The sequence below is a fragment of the Camelus ferus genome, chromosome 8 (assembly GCF_009834535.1).
Source record: "Camelus ferus isolate YT-003-E chromosome 8, BCGSAC_Cfer_1.0, whole genome shotgun sequence".
NCBI lineage: Eukaryota > Metazoa > Chordata > Mammalia > Artiodactyla > Camelidae > Camelus > Camelus ferus.
This window is the reverse complement of record NC_045703.1, coordinates 31,927,282-31,945,873: the sequence shown is the minus strand read 5'-3', so window position 1 is coordinate 31,945,873 and position 18,592 is coordinate 31,927,282.

Sequence of the window (18,592 nt, the reverse complement as noted above, 5' to 3'; positions counted from 1 at the left end):
GAAGCAAAAAAGAAAAAATCCCAAATATTTTATTCCCCTGGTTGTCCATCAAAGAACGTTTCTTTTATCATAAAATGATGGTTATCTAGTTACTTTCAGCCTGAAGAAAGATGTGAAAAATGGCAAAATCCCTAATCTATACGCTCTCTTGGGAAAAGAGTAGGGGAGATAAGAGATTTTCCTATCAATAGAATACCAAGATTGACTTTCAGCTGGGAACCCAGCCAATTTATTCCTTCTTCCCTATTGTTAAGAAATACTATATAGGGACACACTAAGCCCTAAAGAAACTAGTTAGAGGGGAAAGAAAAAGCAAAGCCCAAGTGCAGAAAGGCAGACAAGTAGGATCAGTTTGCTGGGTTTCTATCCAGATCCACCTAATTATGCATGGGGCTTGGCTGGCAGTTTAATATCAGCTAGGCTGTCCCCAGGCGTCCAGGCTAAGCCTGCAACCTCCAGTCTGCACCAAGTGGGTACCAGAGCACCAAATAAACCTTCTATATGCAACCTGGGTTTTCTGTTCTTGTGCCCAAAGGAGATCCCTCCAAAAATTGAATTGTACTCTTCTTTTTGGAATTGCTCCTGCAGAAGCATGTCCAAGACCCAGTTACTCTTTGTTAGGCCTGCTTACACACAGCTTAACACAGTCCTTCCTCCCTGCCCTTGGCCTTATCTGCTTCCTTTTCCTACTGACCCCACCCAGAAAGGGCTGTATTTCATTGTCTGTAACTAACTCAGTCATGCTTTCTGCATCAAGGATATTTTAGAAAAAAATAAAATACAAGCTTACAATACTTGGTGGCTTACAATACTGAAAAGAAATCTTGTGGACCTCAGTCTTGCTCTCCTCTCCAAGCAAGTAAAGCTGAGAGGGACTTTCTTTATTATGGGGTACATTCTAAAGGGATGCATCTCCCCACCCCGCCCCGACTGCTGGTTTCTCTTCCCTACTTCTATTTCATGCCCAGCCCCACCCTGGAGCAGCAGAGTGAAAAGGGAGCTTGCTGTCCATGCCCTCCTCCCCTGTGACCTACCTTCAAGGGTGGAGAGTGACTGGTCACTACAGACTGGGAGTCCAGGCAAGGGCAGATTCCCAGGCTATGAATGGTGTCCATGGCCAGTCCCTCCTCTTCCTCTGTGTCAGTCACAGCCCCTTCTCCTCCGCCAAGCCAGCTGCCTGCACCTGGACATCTCTGTCACTCTGCTCCCTCACTCTTCCTGGCCAGAAGCCAAGTTGGCATAGTCCCTGCTGGGGTCTATGCACTGCTGTGGGTAGCCAGCTGGAACTGGGTTGGGGTGGGGAGAACTCTGGCGCCACCAATGCCCAGAGCAGCTGACCGTGCTCTGGCTTCATCTACCTTTTTACCCAGTATACACAAATCTTCAGGCTTCCGGGGAGCTTTCGAGTGTGTGCCCTAACCAAATGAACAGGCCTACTGCAAGGTATTTCTATTAATGGCACAATGTAGTTTGGGTGTATGTGGGGGCACATATCTGTAGACCAAAGTTGATATTGTCATCCTATCTGGAACTATTTTCAATGGCTTGTAGTAAACTATAATGAAAAAGAATTTGAAAAAGAATATATATATAATATATATACATATGTATATATATATACATATATACATATATATATATAACTGAGCCACAATGCTGTACACCAGAAACTAATACAACATTGTAAATCACCTGTACTTCAATTTTTAAAAATGGGGAAAGAAAAAAACAAGGCAATGGCCAAAAACAAACAAAAAATGCAATTATAAATATTCAACAAAAATAGTAGATGTTTTTCAAAACTTTCAATTTGTGTAACGTTCCGAGAATTTCCCAAGTTCATTTAATCTCTCCTGAGTCTTCACACGGGCACACTTCCAGGTAGCAGAACTACCTTGTTGTTGCAGGTCACCCCGGTCTACACTCCCCATGTTCAGGCTTCCTGGTGAGAAGTAAGAGAAAACAAAATCTGCTGACTTAAGCAGAAAAAGGGAATTTCATTGGAAGATGTTTGCAGAGCTCGCAGAATTAAGGGAAGGATGTGAAGAAGCAAGCAACCAGGTGGTGCTGAGGCCCTCGGCAACAGGAGGCCACTGCCCCTCCAAATGCATCACCATGGCCCGTGCACTGGGCATTAATTTCTATTGCTGCCATAACAAATCACCACAAATGTAGTGGCTTAAAGGAACATTCATTTCCTAGCTCCCAGTCCTGTAAGTCAGAAGTCTAGCACAGATCAACTGGGTGCTCTGCTGAAGGCCAAAGTCAAAGGATCAGCTATGCTGGGGTCTTGTCTGGAAGCACTAGGGGAGAATCCACACCTGAAGTCATTCAGGTTGTTGGCCGAATCCACTCCCTTGTGATTACAGGACTGCGGTCTCCACTCCCTCACTGGCTGTCAGTTGGGAGACTCCCTCCGCTTCTGGAGGCCACTGCACACTCTTCCCGCACGGCCTTCCACCTTCAGGTCAGCAGTAGGGTGTCAAGTTCCTCTCTTGCTTCAAATCTCTCTGACTTCGGCTGCTTTTAAAGAACCAGATGGTTAGGTTGGGCTCACCCGATGGTCTCCCCATCTTAAGGTCAACTCGGCCACCTAACAATTGTGGGAGTGGTAGCTGGTCATCCCATCATATTACAGGTTGGAGGTAGGGAACGTGAAATTCTGCCTGCCACACCATGACTCAGCTCCAATTTTTAGTACCTGTCTGTCCTCGCATGTCACTCTTCACATTCTCAGGAGGGAAACTCTGGCCAGTTTGGGTCAGGTGTCCATGCCCATCAGTCAGCTCCGACCAGGGGACAGGCTCACAGAGAAGGAGGGTCAGCCCCTTGACATCAGCGACTGTTCTGAGAGAGGGGAAGATTGTCGGGAGATGGGCAGAGGTCACAAGAGATATCCTGCCAGAAGAGGCACCCGGGGAAGTGAAGGGGGAGGAGAGCCCCATGCAGTGTAGCTGCAAGACCAGCAATGAAATCAGGCAAAGAGCCTGGGAATAGCAGGCGCCTGGCTGATGGGCTCACATTTGTCCTTGCGTTTTCCACCTGGGTTAAAAGTCTGTGGTGTCCACATTCTGCCAAATAGAACTGGGACTGGTTGCAGTCAGCAAGTGCATTTCTGAGAGCTGTGTGTTTTCGCTCTGAAGAGCTGGGGAGTTGGAGCTCCCCCATAGCTCCCTCCGAGGGAGAGGGTGTGTAACCGCACTGCACGAAGCGGGTGAGTAGGAAGCAGTCCAGAAGCAAGCAAAAACCCTGTGGATTATTAGGGTATTTTCATACCCTTTTGGCCACCCCCCAAGAAAACCAGGATTTTGAGGGACATCATTCTGAAGTTAATGACTAGAAAAGTGAAGCCCCAGCCAAAAGCAATGGTTCTCTTTGAGGTGAGGTTCTCCCAGGCTCTTAAGGAAAAACCCTTATATATATCTGATAGGTATTTTTTCTTACAGTAATGGTGACAGATGAATGCTGCACTTTTGTTCAGTAGCACCTCATACTTTTCAAAGAAAACATCATTGAATGATATGTCTTGTTAGACTCATTTGAGGAAAAATGTACAGTTGGCCACATTTATCAGGTGCCCATTTTGTGCAGAGTTCTCTGGGGAAATCAGAGAGATAGGAAAGAAGCAAAAAGACCTTGGAATACAGGGGAGGAAACAGGACCCAAACAAATTATGCCTGGAACAGTGTTTTACTTAAAATGAAAGAGAGCTTCTCCAGAAGAAGTATTACAAAACCCTTTAAAACCATCAAGTCAAAATGAAATTAATTTACATTCATTGAAAAAGTTTATGTGTGATAGTGATTCCAGTGGTTAGGATAAGCTCAAACGGAATCCCAGATCCAGGTTTGTGGGAATGAAAACACTTCTCTGTTTCACTTACCTTGGCTCTCACCACTAATCTGTTCCTTACATTAGTCATTCTTCCTACCTAGAAATTATCCCCACTGTTCCCTTAAACTCTTTCCCTTCTTCAAAATTCTTCTGAAATGATTTACTCCTTACACTGCTTCCCTCTGCCTACCTAATCTTTATTATCCTTAGCTCCCCAGTTACCACCTGATTGCCAACCATAGGTTACCCAGCAAGAAAAGCCATGTGCCATCTTATCTTAGGTGAGACAGACACAGGACAGCTCCAACCAGCCCAGGGCTTGGTCCCATTCTGTTAGGTGACCAGAGGGATATTGAAAATACCCTCACTGATACTGGCTGGTCATTCTGTTTTGGTTTGTTTTTTGCCAATTTAGGAGACAAAAAAACCATCATTTCATATATTATTTGTTCCTAGTGATTCTACATGGTTAAAAATGCAGCCTGAATAACTTATATTTAGGGCAATTTATTGTTGCTTGTGGTCTACCACATGATCAAATTTGTTAAGCATTCCATGAACATTGGGAAAGTATGGGCATTACCAATTTCTATACAAAGTTTTCTATATGGCTAGTTAACATGTTTACTGATTTATTCAAATCCTCTAAACTTTCTAAAAAGTCTAACTTAATCTGCCAAAGAAAGACCTTTTAAAAAATTTTAATTGCAGTAAAATACACCTAACAAAATTTACTTTTATCATCTTATACATTTTTAAGTGTAGAGTCCAGTGGCATTTTCTACATTCACACTGTTGTGCCACCATCACCACCATCCATCCACAGGACTCTTCACCTTGAAAAATTGCAATGCTGTATCCATCAAACAATAATTCTCCACTCTCCCCTCCCACCAGACCCTGGCAACCACCATTCTGCTTTCTGTCTCTATGAATTTAACTACTCTAGCTACCTCACATAAAGGAAATCACACAGTACTTGTCCTTTTGTGAAGGGCTTATTTCATTTAGCATAATGTCCTCAAGTTTCATTTATGTAGCATGTGCCAGGATTTCCTTCCTTTTAAAGGCAACATAATATGCCATTGTATGTGTGTACCACACTTGGTTTATCCATTCATCCATCAATAGACACTTGGGTCACATCCACCTTTTAGCTATTGGGAATAATGCTGTTATGAACACTGGGGTACAAATACTATTTGAGTTCCTGTTTTCAGTTCTTTTGGGTATATACCCAGAAATGGAATAGTTAGGTCATATGGTAATTCTATGTTTAATTTCTGAGGAAGTATCATATCATTTTTCATAGTAGCTGCACCATTTTACATTACCAACAATAGTGCACAAGGGTCTCAATTTCTCCACATCCTCACCAACACTTAATTTTTTTTTTTTTGATAGTAATCATCCTAATGGGTATGAGGTGGTATCTTATTGTAATGATTTGTCAAAGACCTTTGTAATTCCCACTACAAATGTGGTTTCATTCTTGTAGTCTAGTAAATAATTGTGCTTTACATAATTCATAGTGTGTATTTTGTGCATAAAAGTTAATGACTATTACATATTCATTGTTCTTTGTATCTTCTTGCCTGGCAAATAACCCTTATTGCTTGGCAAATTGCTTCTTAAATCCCAGCAGAGACTGAAGATAGAGGTTCACCACCTTGATCAGTCTCTGGGGCTTGTGGCTCCTCCCATTGTCTTTCATTCATTCTCTGTCCCCATAGGACAGAGAATGAATTAGCACTCCACTCTCAAAAGGCTGTTACATACCACCTGAACCCTGTGAAATCAGAAAAATTGGCTGACTGCAATTGAACCATTAGCGCCCCTAACTCCATACCAGCCTGCTACCTGGATTCTGCAAAGTAGAAGCCAGAAGTAACCTGCATCCATCCTCTTACTGCTCCCCACCTTCACTTGCTCAGTTGTCAATCTGTCAATCAATAAATACGTGAGCACATCCAGATCTTGTGCTAAGTACTAGAAATGCAGCTGTAAACATATACAGAGCTCCTACCTTCATAGATTTTACAGTGGAGAAGGGAGATGTTAAATAAATAATTGCAAATAAGGTAAGTTCTACAAAAGAGAGGTATGGAGTGTTAAGTAGCACAGAGGAGGAAGATCTAGTCTGGTTGAGGAACCAGGGAAACCATCACTGAGGAAGTCACATTTCAACTGGTATACAAAGGATCAGTCATTTGGTCAGTCATTGAAGAGCCATTGAAGAGTTTCATGTTTCAGAGCATGGACCCCCTGGAGCTAGACTTCCCTATTCAAACCCAGCTCTGGCACATAGCTGGAGGACTTTAGGTGAGTTATTTAACCTCTTTGTAAATAATAATTGTTATAGTTAATTGATACACATATCAGTTTCTGGCACATAGCAAGCACTCAATAAATGTTTATTATTCATTAAACAAATACAAGTGCTTACTATGCCAGCCACTGTGGTGGATGCTGAAAGAATGATGATAAAACTGACAGTCATCACCTTCACAGTATTAGAGTCATCTGAATATACCTTGATAGGAAATAGACATCCAGAAAGTTTTAATTTAATAGTTTCTAAAGTCTCTAAGATGCCCCTTCTCTTTGGTTCAACAATTACACGTTTACACGTCTGGGAATTTAATCCTAAAAAAAATAGCCACAAACGTGTGCAAGGTTTTAGCTATTTTTCATACCGAAAAGATGAGAACAACCTGAGTGTCCTACAGGAAGTTAAATTATGATGCAGCTCATGTGATGAGATGTCATGCAAACATCAAGTTAATACAGAGAAATTCTGTTTATTAACATGAGATGAAATTTCGTATCATGATGTGACTACCTTTTGCCAATAACATATGTTAATCCATAGGAAACAAGAATGGAATGGTATTTAAGCCAAGGTGTTAATGGGAACTGTCTCTGGGTGAATACGCCAGCTGGGAATTGACAGAAACCAACTCTGGCAAACTTGGTGGGAGGAGAAGAATTTACTAGAAGAAGCTGAAGTAATTCAGAAAAGGAAGAGAATGCTAAACAACCAGACTTTGGGTAGGACAGGAAACCGAAGTTCAACTCAGTCTATCAGTGTGTGTGTGTGTGTATCCTTCTGTTTTCATCTCACTCAGATCCAGATCTCCAGGAGAAACAGTCTGATTAACCAGACTAGGTCACAGGGCACTATCATACTTGGCAGTTGCAGCAATAAATACTGCATACAGTGGGAACGTGAGTGCTCCAAAAGAAGATGCCAGGGGAAAGGTGAAATCAACAGATGTTCACTATAATGCGATTTTAGGTACATTACTTCCCTTTGTATTCTCTGTCCATCCATAGTTTAAAATTTTTCTGTAATAGACAGGTATTACCTTTGCAACAAGAAAAACTTTTTTTGTAACTTCAGAAACGTCAGAATGCAAATAAGTTGCCAAGCTTCCTGAATAAGCCACTTTGCAACCTGTTTCCTTCTTTTATATTCCATTGCTACTCTTCTACAACAAATCCCATCCTCATCACCCCATACCCACTACATACCTACATATCCACATGAATTAGTTTTGTGTAATTTTTATTAATATAACAATGATGTAATTAGCACATAACAATATGAATAGGCACATAGCACTCCATTTTAATAATATAATGACAAAACATTCTTGAATTCATTGCCTAATGTTAGAGTTTTGCAAAATAGTCACTAAAGATTAAAGCATTTACTAAGTGCTTGATCTGTGCCAGACTCTGCAGAGTCCCTTACTTCCTTTAATGTAAAATACACAGTTTGACAAAACAACATTTCCATTTTCTGACACAGAATTCTTACTAGATTCTATCTTTTTGGAAAAATAGATTCTTTCTCTTCCAAGAACTGTAAGGCATTCCACTGACAACAAGTATTCCATTTAAATTCTCTCACCATCACTAAGAGGAAAACACGGGACTGGATATTCCTTATCTCTCTGTAGAGTTGATGAAGCTATGTGATGTGATTTCCTCAAAATCACACAACTATCAGTGTCATCTGAACATCTCTCCATATATGGACTTGAAGGCATTGTGAGAACAATTCTTTGATTTAATAGACATATTTTGCTGCCCCACTTTGTATCAGTTTTCTGTGCAAGGAATCAAGACTAAGTCACTTATGTACATCCATTTTGCAAGCCAGGCTGTACCAGTTACCAGGAACAAGACGGACTCAGTCCCAGTCCTTACGATGCAGGGGCCTTGCCCTCTCTCAAGGAGTTTGCAATCATGGGATAAATGGGAGCATTTGCAAGCAAAGCATGTAGCTTAAGAAATAGAAGTGAAAGCTATGTTTAAGGAATTGGAAGTGTGCATGAAAATGCTGAAGTGAGAACAAAAATACAGAAAACACATGTAGTTCAAAGAAACTCTCGGGAGAAGGTGAAGGTAACTTGTTGAGAATGAGGAATTGAGGAAGAAGAGATTATAACCTGAGACTATTGCAGGCCACCTTGAGGGAAGCCTTAGGCACAGTCAGTTCAAGGCACACTTGCAGGGAGAGAGAGAAGGAAGTAAAAACCTAACCTCATCCAGCCACCTCCTCTGATCTCCTGCCGGATCTCTCATGGGGCGGGGAGCCAAGGAGCAAGAGTGTCTATTGATACAGTCTTAGTGGGTCAGCTTCCTGGACACAGAGCAGGGTGGAGGGTGGTGAACAGTGAATCTGGACAGGTGAACAGAGACATCCAGCACTTCTGGTTATGCTGCTAAGTTGTGTTCCTTGACTGAGTCCTTTGGCCCTGATGGACATCAGTCATTTTGCTCTTCACGGGAAGATCTCATCCTGGTCATCATTAAGGCATCTCCCAGGATCAGCACTCTATGAAGAAGAGTCATCTAGAAGAGTCAAACTAGGCTTCTCTTAAGAATTAGGGGAGATTCCCTTCTACTATCTACCAAGAGGCATTCCTTCCCACCACCCGAGGCATATTTGGTGCTAAACCTGCTTGATAGGACCCTCTTCACTGGTGAATGGAAGCATCTTTGTTAAATGACAAACATGCCTGTGGACTAAACTCTGGGAATGTTAACCATGGTGTGCACCTTGGGGGAGCCAGTAAGCAGAGACAGACACAGAAGGTCATAGCTCTTCTTTAAATGTAAATGTTATTTTAATACAAAATAATCGAGGAGCAAGGAGATGAAAGGGGAGGGGAAGATTATCATTATCGCTATGGAAAGTGACTTCTGCAAGCTCCTCTAAGGATGTGACATAATAGTCACTACTGAGAAGTGTAAGACGCCCCTGGCCGGCCAGCAGACAGGGCCTGAGTGAAGGGACTGGTGTCTAAATCAGGGACGTGCAGCCACGCGAAGCCCAGCAGCTCCGAAAAGCCTTCTACTGTCCAGAACAAAACATGTTCATTCAGCAATGCTGAGTGTGTGCTGGGAACTGGCACACATGTCAATTGGAAGGGGCTGAGAGCTTACCAATGTGAAGAGAGAGAAGGGTCCCTTGCACCCCCAGTCAAAACCAATGAGACATCGTGGCTCATTTTATCCTGAATTCCACCGTACTTGCAGAGTGAAACACTTTGACTTCCTGACCTTAATGGATGGAAGAGGTGACATGGGGAGGAGGTTAAGCAGTGAGGCTGCCTGGGTTCTGTCCTTCACTTGGAGCGACCTTGGCAAGTTGCTTAACTTCTCTGCAGCTTAGTTCCTCATTTATAAAATGAGCGATAGTGCCTCCTCATTGGACCGTTATGAGGATTAAAATAGGTAATAAAGTTAATAAAGGGAGAACAGCACCTGATACAGGAGGAGTACGATATGTGTTTAATAAATATTTCAATCAGAGGGCAAAGAATAGGATCTAGCAATCCTCTAACTCAAACCTCTGGTGAATGAAGAGTTGCCTAAATGAAATGGAAAAGACAAAGGTAATTCTCATTTGGTTTAAGCAGGTTCCCAAGTAAATCTGACAGGGTATTTACTTTTTTTATTTTAATTTTTACAAATGTTAAGAAGTATTTGGCCTATGGTCTTCATCTATTACAGCTGTCAAATATTTATATGTGTGAGTATGTAAATAGACATGCACACATATGGACCAAATTCTCCACGTGTGTAATCTTCTCTCTGAAGAGTGCTGTTCACTTAGAGTGGAAAGAGTAATGAATCTGAAAGCAATGAAAACATTAGGGTTTGGGTTACAGGCCCCTTTTGGGAGATTTAAGGTACACCTAGCTTTGGGATATAGCTCATCATCTAGATATGAGGTGATATCCCAAAGTGTTATGAGGATCAAATGAGTGAATAGAAGCAAAGCACTCTTCTAAGTGCTTTAGACATGGTGAACACTCAGGAAGGGTTGGCCATTTTTTTTGTTATTATTGCCAATGGTCCTTCCAGGGCTAAATGGTGTTTCACAGGCCCTTGTTTGCTCACAAAGGAAAGGACTGGCTGGAGAAATCATCTCAATGAGCTGTTCTGCCAGGGCTGAGAAAACAAAAAACTGCTATAACCATGGAAAATACCCAGGCAAGAATTGCTAGTAAAGATCTTGCTGACACACGCCTGGCGCCCCCCACCATACCTGGGCCCCTCACACAGGTGCTGCAGCTCAGGGTGAGATTGGGCCCCCTTCCTCTGCGCAGTGCTTCCTGAAGTTCTCCAGAGAGCTCAACATGATGACCCCTGTGCCCTGTGAGTGTTTAGCTCCACTCAAATGACGTGAGGTGCTCAGGCTTGCAAATCCAAAAGAATTCATCCAAACAGAAATAGTCTCTTCCCTAGGGGCAGCCACATTATAAAAAGCCTGAGGTGTCAGGATCATCCACTTTATGATTTCTCATTTGTTGAGCCCTTCATCTAAAACAAGCCTCATCATGTTATTCTTTCTCTTTTAAGAGAAACTTGGTTGCTGTAATAGCTGCTGGAAGCTTTCCTTAAAAAAAAAAACAAACAACTTCCTGATAATTACTCTTGGCTGTCTACACTTGCTGCATTGCATTTTTTGTTTTGTGTGGTGTTTTGCCTGTATCACTTTATTTATCACTAAATAAATACCTTGTTATTAGCTTAAACTATTTGGTGTATTGTTCCTGTTTTTAAAGTATTTTGAAAGTTAATCTTTTTTCTCTTTTTTTATCTGCTAAACCAGTCAAACTGCTCTTCAGTTTTCATGGCCTAGAAGGCTTTAAGGAATAGATAATATCTTCCGTGTCAGTCAGGCTAAACCAGAAATATACTCATCCTTGATACAGGACACTGAGAGGAAAATTACCTGTCTCAAACTTAGCACCAAGTGAAATGTGGGAATAGCCCCTGCAAATTCATACTAAAATCTGTTCTCACCTAGATTTTTTAACCCCAATTCACACTACCCATGTAGCCTGAAAATCCTTAAGCTGAAACTGAAGCAAGAGGCTATTAAAATAAAAAGCAGATTTTTAGAAGAATAAATAGAATTTCTAGAAATGAAAAATTATAACTAGAAGTATTAACGCAATGAATAGGTTTAACAGTAGAAAAGATACAGCTGAAGAGAGAATTAGAGAACTGGAAGCTGAAGAAATTATATAGAATGAAGCACAGAGATGCAAAGATATGGAAACAAATATAGAAAAGAAACTGGGTCATAGGAATACAGTGACGACAATGCCTAACATGCATCTAATCAGAGAGAGAGACAGACAGACAGACAGATTCATTGGATAGAGGCAACATTTGATGAGCTAATGGCTGAGGATTTTCAGAACTAGTGAAACCCACTACTTATTCAAGAATAAGTGAAACCCAAGCAGAATAAATAAAAGAAACAAGTACCTAGAAACTAACACTGAAGCTGCAGAACACTAAATGTGATTAGTTAAATATACATGTTAACATTTCCAGAGTAAGTGCTAAAATAATAGAAATACAGTGTTCAGCTTCCAAATTCATAGAGGAAAACATGTAATGAGAAAAAATGATCTATCCAAAAGAAAGCAAGAAGGGGAGAAAAATATAGGAAAAATGAGACACCATAAGTATAAAATAAGATTTATAATAAGTCCAAATAAATCAATAATTAAAATATTAGACTAAATGTTTCTATAAAAAGACAAAGGTAGTCAGGCTGAATTTTTAAAAATCCAGTTATATATTTCTAACAAGAGACATCTCTAAAATACAAGAATATAAGAAAGTTGAAAGTAAAGGAATGAAAGATGTATGCCAGTCAAATACTGATCAAAAGAAAGCTGTGCTATTAATGTCACCAAAATAGACTTAAAGGCAAAACTCCTAACTAGATATGAAAAGAAAACAGTATGCTTAATGATTTTTTTTTTTTTTTTTTTGGTCTGCTTGATCAATTGATTACTTCGAGCATTGTGTTGAAATCTCCTACTGTAACTGTAAATTTGTCTATTTTTCAGTGTTAATTCTGTCAACTTTTTGGGGTATATGGTTTTAAGATAATATTATTAGGTGCATAAACATTTAGAATTGTTATATTTTCCCCAGTTTACCGGGCCTTCAAAGACACTCCATCTCCTTAATCCTACCAATTAATCCCTGGTGGTGGGGGGACTATTATTAATGCTTTGTAAGGAAGAGGCAATCGAGGCTCCAAGAGTCTTGTGCCTCTTGTAAGGGGCAGAGCTAGGGCACAAAAGCAAAGGAGAAAAAATGAAAAAGGAAGGAAGGGAGGAAAGAAAGGGCAGACCGGCAGGGAACCAGTTTGGCAGGACAGCACAAAGGATGGGATTATATTTTAAAAGCCAACTTCAACTATCTTATTGTAATAGACTTTCTTTAAAAAGCATGTTGCCTTTCTATAGGGGTGTGAAAGTATGGGAATGCGTGTAAGACCCACTATAATCACAGAGGACTCAAAATAACTGACAGGTGCCTGCTGCTTTCTTTATAATGGCATGTGCCTTGTGATGTTTATCGGTGGCCCTGATCTAAAGTCCTATAATGCCGATGCCCAAGTGATAGACACCACTCTGGTGCCATTTTGTGCCATTTGTAACCATTGACTCCACTGCAGGGGACCCCAGCCAGGCTCCCCGGGGTTGGGGGAGGGCCCCTGCAGCCGCCTGCCTGCCACCCGCTAAGCACTCCTGTCCTGGAGTGGAGAGGAAACAAAAGCAGACATGCTTGCTGAGCAAAAGGACATTTTAAAAACCCTTAACCAAGGGGAAAAAAATCCTTAGCTGTATTCCTGAGAGCGCTATTTATCATTTTGGGGGGGACCTTCATTTACATAATTTACGTACATAGAAATTTTCAATTACTTTTAAGAATTTCCCCCTTGAGCCTTCCAAAACAGCAATGCGAAATTCATTTACATCAATAACTGTTGTAATGAGCAACCAGTTGTCCTTACACCAGAGCAAATGTCTGGGTATACGTTTGAGGGTTTTTTTGTGTGTTGTTTTTTTGTTTTTTTTTTAGTATATGTCTGTTTAGTTTTCTTTAGTATTTTATTGGTAGGGGAGGAAGAAAATGAATATCTACCTTGAGAGATCAGAGAAGGCTGTAAAGGCTGAAAAAGAACAGTATAAAGGCAGATACATTTTTCTAAGTTTGATGGATCTGTTCATACATACGCTAAAGATAAATGCAAGTTTAAAATGAATTCATTTATAACGGAGGCATGTCTTTGATATCTGAATCTTCTAAGTAATTCCTGTCTCGAAATTGCAGAAAAGAGCCAGTGAGAACTTATGTGCCTCAAAATATGCAAGAGAAAGTACCTAACACCACCTAGCAGTTAAAAAATCGAACGTGGATGTGATCAAGGCTCTGGATTGACCTACGCACCCGCTTACAAGAAACACAGAGGACAGAGGTACAAGTATCAATGACGCCACAGGGAAGCAATTAGCTAAATACAGAATATAGGATGTTCTTCATGACAGATGACTGGTTTTCTCCCACAAACCAATAGCATGAGAAGAAGAAGGAAGAAAAAAAGGGAGGGATGAGATAACAGAGACTTGAAGGAGACTTAACAACCAAATACAATGTGTGGAAATTTTTTGCAAATGGATTCAAATGAACCAACTATAAAAAGACATCTTTGAGGCAATAAGCAAATTTGAATAGCGTAGGGGTGGTGATTTTTTGTTTTATTAATTCATTTTCGTATTGAGGAGCAGTGGTGAATTTTGTTAGGTGTGATAATGGCACAGTGGCTTTGTTTCTTTAAAACATCTCTATGGTTTAGAGATGCATACTAAAATTTATGCTGGTGAAATAATGTGATATCTGGGTTTCACTTTTAAAATACAGCAGTTTTTTGGTCTTTTTTTTTTTTAAAGAAGGCTATAGGAAATAAGATGGGCCAAACATCATTTGGTGTTGAAGCTGGTTTATGGCATACGAGGACTCATTATACTATTTGCTCTAATTTTGTGTGTTAGAAATTTTCCATTATTAGAATGAAGGGGAAAAAATGAACTGCCTTTAGGACCAATGGCAGGGCATGGCTATATGGTGGTTTAATCACATTTGGGTCACTTACAAACTAAGTGACCTCAGAAATAAGGACTATTGGAGCTCAACAAGGCCTCAGGGATTATTCTTTTTCCCTTGAATTGCAGATGAGAAAGTTGATGCCAAAAAGGTCAGTGAGTGATCCAGGATGTACAGCCAGCCTGTGGATGAGCAGGAATAAAATCCAGATTCTCAGTCCAGCTTTCTTTCTTCTCCATCATGTGTCAGACCAATTACTGAGTCCTTCTGGAACCCTGTGTCTTTATCCCTAAAATGAAAACACCATTCTCATTCTACCTAATTCATGCACAGTTACCCTGGGGAGGTGAGAGGTCTTAATAAAACTCTTCACAACATAGGATGTTATTACTGTATTCCCCCAGTTAAATGTACCCAGTATTGACCAGCAAAACTCAGTCATGGAAGAAGAGGAGGGTGGAGGGGGTGCGGGATGGGGGAGAGCAATAAAGAACAACAGAACCACAGAATGGTTTTAATGCTGCCAAGACAAACCCAGTGTAACCTCCCCACAATGAAAGATGACTGGGAACAAAGCAATGATAGCTCCAAATTAGACCCTCAAAAACAACAGCTCATCTTGCATCTTTACCTGAGAGAAGCGTTCAGTGTGGCCTTTCGTGACAGTGACACGAGTTGCCCTCAGGGGTCCTCCCTTGTTCCTTTCTGGAAAATCCTTCACCTGAAAGCCATATGGCTCGCCACTGGGGGCCCAGGCACAATAGTGTGCCTGCCAGCCAGGAGGTGTGACTTCTCTAATTGGCAAAGTCTGTTCAAGAGTCTGGCCACCAGCTGACAGACGCCAATGTTGATGGTAGGGAGGGGGAATTTGAGAGGGTGTGAGGGGGAGGGGGAGCGTGTGATGTCGGAGAGGCAGAATTCTCCCGTTACTTTGATTCATCTTTTTCCCTTTCCTCTTCTTTGGCGTCGAGGGATGTCAGCAATGTAATTGGCTGTTTGTGTAAAAGATATTACAATAAGAGAATTCAGATGCTGGCTCAGGAGCATCTGCTCTGCAGAGCGCCTACAAAAATAACTCTGGGACCAATAGGGAAAGGCTGAGGCTGGTGAGTCCCAGAGGAAGGGAGAAGGAGGGAGGACAGGTAGAGAATTAGATATCCACCTGACCACAACTACCCTTCCATGTCGGCAAGTGAGGGACCGGCAGTGGGCAACCTGAGCCGTGTTTCCAGGGCAGCAGAGGAAGCCTTTCTATCCATAAAACTTGTGCCATGATTCCAAACACTTGCAGAAGAGAAGTCCTGCATGGAGTGCTGAGTGTGGGAGTCCAACAGCTTCCTTCTTTCATTCATTTTGTTGTTCAGCCAACCTTTGTTTAGCACCTGCTCCATGACAGGTGCCAGATTAGGTGCTGGGGATCCAAAGATAACATGAGGACTGGGAGATGCAAGGACTTTATAGGCTATGGGGAGAAACAGAAATAGATTTTTTACAATATAGCTAAACCCTGGTTTCTGTGAAGCCATTTAATTTGGACATGAGTATTTGGATCTCGGCTCCCTGTCAAATTGCCAGGTGACCTTGTTTCAGCTACCTGGTCTTTCAGAGATTTCATTTCCTTACCTGTAAAACAGGAATAAAGCTGCTTTTCCCTTTTATGGGAGTCTCAAGGGAGAATGTATCTATGAGAAGTCTGTAGATGCCCCATGTGTAAGGTAGCTTTACCAATGGGGTTGCATCTTTTTCTATGTAAGGAGGTCTTCAGATTTCCAGAAAATATGCATCACCTTGGTCTCTCTTTTCTGAAGTGTTTAAAACCACCAAAGAGAAAATAATTATATGACAGAGATTCCCCACAGAAAGAGAAATACCTGGGAAGAAACAGCTGTTCAATTGATATGTGTCCCAGTGAAGTTCAAAATACAACCATGGCAGTGGCTGCCTTTTACTTAGCATTTACTTCGTGCCAGGTACTATGTCATGGGTTTTACACATATACACACAACTCATTAAATCCCCAAAGCAGTCCAGTGAATTAACTTTATTATCCTCACTTTACAGGTGAGGCAATTGAGAGCCAGAGAGGTTAAACAACTTGTTCAGAATCACACAGCTAGCAAGTAGGTGTGCCTTGGTTCAACCCAAACCCACCTGACTCTGGGGTTCTTGTTATAAAACCTCAGATTGCACCATCTCAGCTGTTGGGGAAAAGGACAAAACGATGACTCCAACCAGCCAGCAGCGCAGTGCCCAGACCCGTGGGGTGGCGGGACTGGAGGAGATCCTCACGGTCCTCTGCTCTCCCTCTTCTCCCACTCAGCTCATTTTATACAGGACAAAAGCAAGTCACAAAAGGTGAAGTGTGCTGCCTGGAAAGGTCACCCGTCGTCCCACGATCTTCCCAGCATGTGGCATGGCCCTGGCTGCGGGTCACTCATCTGAGCCTCAAGATGAGGGATTTACAAGGGATGACTTCATAAGGACTAGAGAAGTCGAGCATCAGGAGTTGACCATTTCTGAGCCTCTTCTTTCTGACTCATCTCCCCTTCTAATGCCTGGCCTTCCATCCGGCTTTTAGGAAAATCATATCCTGGCTTTAGATCCCCAAACTTCAGAGGCATCAGAATCACCTGGAGGGCTTGTTAAAACCCAGATGCTGGGCTCTGATTTAAGAGCTTTGGGAAGGTAGAGTGCAAGAATTTGAATTTTTACCAAGTTCCCAGGGGGTGCTGATGCTGCTTGTCTGAGTACCACACTTTCAGAACTACTGGTATACCGCACTGATCTTGAGAATGGGTGAGTACTTAATACAATATTTGGTCAAAAACCACTAGTTGCTCCCTAATATCTATTCTCCCCTTCTTCTACATCAATAGAACCTGACTATTTAGCTGAGCACGTAGCCAACCAAAATAGAGACAACATTTTCTAGGTCCCTTGCAGCTGGGTGGTCACTTGTAGAGCATGCCGTCTAGTTAGAGGGGAGGGGATATAAGCAGTGGTGATGCTTGCAGCTTCCAGGTTATGTCCTAAAGGGATGTGGCAGCCCCTTCACCTTCCTCCTCCAGGCTGGCTAGAATACAGACACAAAGGGAAGTCATCTCAGACTATGCAGAATGAGAAGGGACCACTAGTGGAACACAGTCTTTAACCACTTTGGACTTTTATATGAAAGAAAAATAAACTCCTATCTTTAGTTAAGCCACTGTATATTTGGGTCTCTGTCACTTACAGCCAAATATACCAAAAAATATCTTAGACCGCCAGGAAATAAGGTGGATAGGTAGATCGCTAGGGTAGCTAAACAGATAGATAATTGAAGGAGACTGTCATTCAATAGTCAGAGCCCAGTATGTACCAGACACTTGATCAGAAGAGCTAGTTACACAAATAGATCACCAACCAACTCCAGCTGGTTTGGCCATGGTTTAACTTTGCCAAAGTCATTTAGCAGTTTCTAAAGATTTCATTTCTGTTTACAATTATAGAAAATGTTCCTCATTCATTTTATTGCCCTGCCCTACATTATACCTATAATCTTCCTAACTTGGACTGTTATCTGATACACAATTAAGTTTCCAGAAGACTAGCATCTCAGCAGATGATTTAAAATAAAAGTTAAATGGATATAATTTGGGTTTATTTTTGTCTAATTGAAACCAAATACTATAGAATTGCCAGTGTCTATTTCACAGGGCTGGTTTGAGCCAAGTAGATACAGTTTCCCTTTAAACAGCATCTCTGAGGGAAGCATATGGGGATGAGACTACAATTGTCCAAGGAAGGAAGGAAAGGGAAAAGGTCAGGTCTCACCATGGCCAGGCTCTGCTGGTGAAGATTACTTTCATCCTTATGTTACTTTCCAAAGCTGTATGGCCCCTATATTGATCTTTGAATAAAATCAAATCAAGAGTCAAAAGCAATAGCAAAAATCAGAGCCTCTCAATGTGGATGAATAACAACAACAAGAAAAAACTGCATACATTTCTGTGGCATGTCAGAATTTGCACAGCATTTCACATTATTGTCTCCTCAGACAAGAGAAGGAAAAAATATTTTTCCTCTTTAAATAAATTTCCAATAGTGATCACCCACAATTATATGGAGTTACTGGCTAATGGTGCTACATAGGAGTTTTAGAGCAATAAACTTATTCACAAGATTGGTTGCCAGCTTCCCCTCTATAATATATGGCTCATTTTGAGTTGTTCCAAATTGAGGACACTGGTTAATTGGATTTGAACTGATGACTTTTGATAGACAGTTTTCTGACACTTCTGCATGTTCTTAGAACCTAGAACAGTATGTGACATATAGATAT